This window comes from Mesocricetus auratus, unplaced genomic scaffold (genome assembly GCF_017639785.1).
Source record: "Mesocricetus auratus isolate SY011 unplaced genomic scaffold, BCM_Maur_2.0 Super-Scaffold_100009, whole genome shotgun sequence".
NCBI classification, from domain to species: domain Eukaryota; kingdom Metazoa; phylum Chordata; class Mammalia; order Rodentia; family Cricetidae; genus Mesocricetus; species Mesocricetus auratus.
Window position 1 is genome coordinate 85,209,875 of NW_024429193.1, and position 5,635 is coordinate 85,215,509.

Consider the following 5,635-nt stretch of genomic DNA (forward strand, 5'->3'; position numbering starts at 1 on the left):
CAAAAACTTTCTAGCAATCTTTGAAAAGAAAATCTCTGCTAGTAGCCTTTGAAAATCAAGTTTACATTACATTTTTTCTTTATTCTTAAATACTTCTCACATGGAGCTGGGTTGTAACTCATTGGTAAGGTGTTTGCCTTCCTTATGCAAGGTTCTGTGTTCAATCTGCAACATCACAAGGGGGAAAAAAAGTTTTCACATAGCCAAATGTGGTCTATGAACTCACCTCATGAAGCAGTTACTTTTAATATTTAGACCTGACTGGTCATTTAACTAAAGCTCCAAATAAGATATGAATAACATGCTGAACTTGTTAAATATTCTGTCGGCTAAAAAACACAGTTGTAAGTAGCATAGATCAGGGCCTTTCTCCCTGAGTTCATGTAACTTTACTTGGAGGTGAAGAGATGGACAATAAATACGTTTTGTATCAAAGTGATTATAGCCAAGGAGAACTTTACAATTTTGTTTCTTTTCCGTTTTAATTGTGTGTATAGGGTGGGGTATATGCTCTATACACACATGTGAATTTAGATTTCTGAAGAGCCCAGAAGATGGAGTCAGATCACCCCAGCTGGAGTTAAAGACATTTGTGAGCTGGGAATTAAGATCCCGTCCTGTGGAAGAGCAGTAAGCTCTCCTAGCTAATGAGCCAACTCTTTAACCCTAGGTTGAGTTGTGTCTTGCTAGCTGAAGAAGGGTAGCAAACAATTTTAAGTCCAAAGACTATAACTCCCTCCAAGAAGGACATGTCTAGTCAAATGACATGACAAAGCAAGCGAAACAAATAATTGACCACTTTATAGCAATGCACACAAACGCAGGATACACAAGCATAAGCAAGGGCATGTGTACTCACATAGGCAAAATTAGAAAAATAAATCAGGACTGCACAGGGTACTACCAAAGAAACTCTCACTGTCCACGTGCCTAGAAGACCAGTCCTTTCAAGATGACAAACTCCTTTGGAATGTCAGGCAGGCAGGCAGGAAGGAAGGGACTGCTCAGTCACACACTCAGGTGTCCTTGGTTTCAGAGCTAATGTGTGAAGTGGGTGGACCCAGAGAGAGATGTTTCAGTCAGAAGCATTGGTATTTGAGTTCCAGAAGATGTATTATCTCAGCTCCCCATGTAAAGTCCTGGGTGCCACCTACCTACTCACACAGCGGCATAGAGGTGTCAGGGTGTCTGTCAACCAGCTACTGCCTTCAATAACAGCTTTTGTTCCAGGAGAATATTTAAAATGTTATGTTGTTAAGACATAGTCACAACAGTGATAATAAAAACACCAGTTTACCCACTTTTGCGAGGATCACCACAGCAAAACACATCTCACAAAATGGCCAGGTTTTGGAAAGGTAATAGTGTCCCCTGATGACAGAGAACAAATGAATAAGATGTCACAGTGAAGAACTCAGGAGCACTCCGGGACCTCCCCACTGGTACACAGTGGGGAAGGCAGGAAAACGAGGCGTAGGTGAGTCCCCAAACAAAACACTGGAAAAGTTAAAGAACAAGATCTAATCTGTTTGTGTTCTTTTCTTTATGTTTTGTTAAGCCTATGTGTGTGGGGGGGTGGGGGGGCGTGCAGCATGCTTCTGGAGGTCAAAGAACAACCCACGGTGGGGTCCATTCTGCTCTTCCTCCGTGTGGGGCCCAGGGACCTAACTCAAGCTGTCAGGCTGGCAAGTGCATTTACCTGCAGCCCCGTCTCATGAGCACCTTACCTTTATTTATTTATTTTTTTTAAGATGACTCTGGACACTGCCTAGGATGGGCTGAGAGCCAGAGGAGGCCAGTGAGGCTGGGAAGCAGAGGTGTCACCCACAGGTGATTTCATGATCACACCAAGGTGGGGTATTAGTGAGACTGGAGGTTAGGCCAATCCGGCTTGAAGCTGAGTCCAAAGAGCTTGTCGATCCCCGAGTGCCAGTTCTCGTCCTAATACTTCTGGGGATTTATGCGGGCATGTATACACATTTCTAAGTAGGAAGATTCTTCAGAGTCAGCAGGACCCCTTAGCTAAGGCCGGTGACAGGTGGGTGACTCTTGTGTGCAGTAGACGTGATCAAAGGCACTCAGCACCTCTAACGAAGCAGCTTCCAGGACCTTGCAGCAGGAGGTGGGAACGCCCACCGGCCAACGCTAGCACACAGCAAAGGCCCGATGGGCGTGACCTGGGCAGCTGTGGGTGAATGTGGGCACCGGGTGATCTCCACTAGTGCCTGCTGTGCGCGCGCCCACACACGTACTTTTTTCTATAACAGGAACGTAATCGTCTCACTCATGCGGTAATTTGAAAAGTTAGTCAAGTAATGTACGTGAACATCTGCACATCCCTAACTTTTCTCTGTCTCCGGCAGAACTGCAGAGCAGGGACGGAATCTGGTTTCTAGCTGGCACTCCGGAGACAGTATACCGAGCCCAAGTCTGCAGCCCAGACAGTAGCTCTTACCACGCAAAGTGCGAGAGCAGCTGAGCACGGTGGTTCATGCCCGGAGTCTCAGCGCTCAGGAGGCTGTGGCTGCAGGATCAGGGGTTCAAGATCATCCTCGAGGCTGGGTTTTTTGTTTGTTTGTTGTTTTGTTTTTGTAATCAGAATCTCCCTTTTAACTCATGCAGACTTGAAGACTGGAATCCAGCTGCTCATCCACACCTTCGCATCTAAAGTCAGCCTTATGTTCCTGGCCTGGCATCTGGTCTCCTAATCCAGCATCATCAAGTGACCTGTTTCTCCTTAAAATTTATTCAGGGGTTAATAAACATCCGTGAGCACTCCCAAGTCATGTAGCTAACAAAGCATTTCCAGTTTTACCCCTTTCGGTATGTGGTGGAAATACACTGGCTGGCAGCAGCTGAGGAGTGCCTGGGTGTGGCCCACTCCGCCAGCTGTCACCTCAAACAGTATTTAGCTGTCACTTTGGGGACTGAGTCCCTCTCCCACCCAGCAAAGGTGACTTCTGAAATGGTGGCAGTGTAAGCCATCAGGGTCCGTTGGTCTTTTGCTTCAAATGCTAGGATAAAGCTGGAGGGGGCCCCTGCCTGGGGGACCATGGCGGATTCCATAGCCGGGGAGGGTGACCGAGGCGGGGAACAAACACACCAGGCAGACAGAGCTTGAGTGAGAGGTTTTATTAGAAAGGGGAGGGAAAGAAAAAAGAGGCAAAGAGACACAGAGGGGAGACAGGAGCAGAAAGAGAGAAGAGCAGAGAGAGAGAGAAGAGCTGGAAAGAGAGGAAAGGAGAGAGAGAGAGAGAGAGAGAGAGAGAGAGAGAGAGAGAGAGAGAGAGAGAGAGAGAGAGAGAGAGAGAGAGAGGGAGGGAGGGCGGGGTCTGTCTCTTAAAGGGTCCTTTGCACCTGTGTGAGACTAGCACTCAGGGAACCCTGGGCTGACCTTACAGGGTCACCGAATAATTAGAGAGGAGCCACCGTGTACTAGGAGGGTCGTGTGCTTCCGGAAGACCTACACTTTGTTGTGCGCACACAGGGACTGTTGTGTACATACACAACTAGTGCTATCACAGAACACTATAGTCTCTTCTGACACCTACAAAGAAGGCATCAGGATGAGCCAAAGCTGCTGGACTTACAGGCAGGCTGTTGTGAGCCACTCAGCAGTAAGTTCTGGGAACCAAACTCGGGTCCTCTGGGAAAGCAGCAAGTGCTCTTAACCACTGAGCCATCTCTTTAACCCCAATATTTGGACTCTGAAGTTCTAGCTTAGGTCATTTACCTTATTGCTAAGGCCTACATTTCAGGATTGGCCCTCCTCTTTCTGTTCCAGCCAAGAACCCCTATTGCTATTTACTGTATGTGCTGGCTAGGTTTCTTCTCCTTCTCCTTCTCCTTCTCCTTCTCCTTCTCCTTCTCCTTCTCCTTCTCCTTCTCCTTCTCCTTCTCCTTCTCCTTCTCCTTCTCCTTCTCCTCCTTCTCCTTCTCCTTCTCCTTCTCCTCCTTCTCCTTCTCCTTCTCCTTCTCCTTCTCCTTCTCCTCCTCCTCCTCCTCCTCCTCCTCCTCCTCCTCCTCCTCCTCCTTCTCCTTCTCCTTCTTCTTCTTCTTCTTCTTCTTCTTCTTCTTCTTCTTCTTCTTCTCCTTCTCCTTCTGACTAGTTTTCATGCCAACTTGATGTTAGAGTCATTTTTGAAGCAGGGCATCATTTGAGAAAACGCTCCCACAACATCGGCCTGTGAGCAAGCCTGTGGAGCATTTTCTTGATGGGTGATTAATGTGGAAGGGCCCTGTTCAGCATGGGAGGTGCACCCCTGGGCAGCTCGTCCTCCCGTTCAGCAGCAGAGGTGCACCCCTGGGCAGCTCGTCCTGGGTGCTATAAGAAAGCAGGCTGAGCAAGCCAGTAAGCAATGTCCTTCTGTGGCCTCTGCATGAGTTTCTGCCTCCAGGTTCCAACCCTGTTTGACTTCCTCCCATGCCTTCCTTCTTTAATGAACTGTCCCCAGAAGTACAAGGGAAAACAAATGTTTCCTCCCCAGGTTGTTTTCAGTTGTGGTGTTTTAGCTCAGCAATAGAAACTCTAGGAGAGACAGGTGGAAATAATGCACTTTCAAGTCCTTTCCAAACTCTTCTGATGCTGCAACGATAAACGGCACACTTACTGAGAGTATAAGTAAGTATTTATTGTAGAAATTACTCACAAGAGACAAACAAGCAACCCAGATGAGCCGAGTAGTTTTCTGCCGCTGAACTGGAAGCCAGAAAAAGAGAGTGAGACTTCTGCTGCTCAGTCTTTTATACCTTCCTCCGTACAGGCCCCTAGCCATGCCCAAAAGTGGGCCTGTCTAGTGACATAGTTCACCGCCAACTTCCGTAGTCATGCCTAAAGAGGTGCAGTAAACCGCCCTTTTATTACCTCATCTGTATGCGCCTCTAATAAGTCACATGGCTGATGGCAGAGTGCTGTTTCCTCCTACACTCCTCCCTTTCCACACATCTAACCTGGGATGCCTTCTGCACACCCCTTACATCCTTGTGCTTGTCAAACACCTCTCATGCCACCTGCTACTAACGCATCGAGCTTACAAAATCTTAATTACATGGTCCAGGTACAGTCTTACTCCTGGGTTTATGTGAGGACTTCATCATCCAATGAGTGCTAGCTTGTCAGACTTAATTAGTGAAAGTGCAATTTCTACATAACTACATAACTATTACAGAGTTAATGGATTCAACCAGCTCACAAGTAGTGTCTTGCCTGGTGGTGGTGGCGCACACCTTTAATCCCAGCACTCGGGAGGCAGAGACAGGTGGATCTCTATGAGTTTGAGGCCAGCCTGGTCTGCAGAGTGAGTTCCAGGACAGGCAGGACTACCCAGAAAAATTCTGTCTCAAAAGACCAAAAAAAAAAAAAAAAAAAAAAAAAGCAAAAACCAAACACCGGGAAGTATCTTGCAGTATAGGTGTTTGCAGAGTAGCATTCATTCATGGAGGTCCTAAATGAGAGGTCTGCTCTACTCCATTTGGCTAGCTACTGGAAGCTACTTAAATTTCACTTTCCAAGTTGGCACATTGCGTCTCACTGAGTGTTGTTTAATGGTTAGATCCCCTTCTGACTCATAACTCAAGAAATATGCATGTGCATGGGAGGGGTGCACCTGTCACCCATTTGGGGGTCAGAGGACAA

At 47.2% G+C, this 5,635-nt stretch overlaps 1 long non-coding RNA gene across 2 annotated transcripts; it reads left to right on the plus strand.

Annotated features, from left to right (window-relative positions):
- Positions 1–1,409: 1,409 nt before the first annotated feature.
- On the plus strand, positions 1,410–2,782 carry LOC121142240. 2 transcript variants are annotated; one of them, XR_005879223.1, is made up of 3 exons: positions 1,440–1,477; positions 1,752–1,830; positions 2,623–2,782. It is a non-coding gene; the product is annotated as an uncharacterized LOC121142240 (long non-coding RNA). The 2 variants fall into 2 exon arrangements; XR_005879224.1 differs by lacking the exon at positions 1,752–1,830 and having other exon boundaries at positions 1,410–1,477.
- The last annotated feature ends 2,853 nt before the right edge of the window (positions 2,783–5,635 follow it).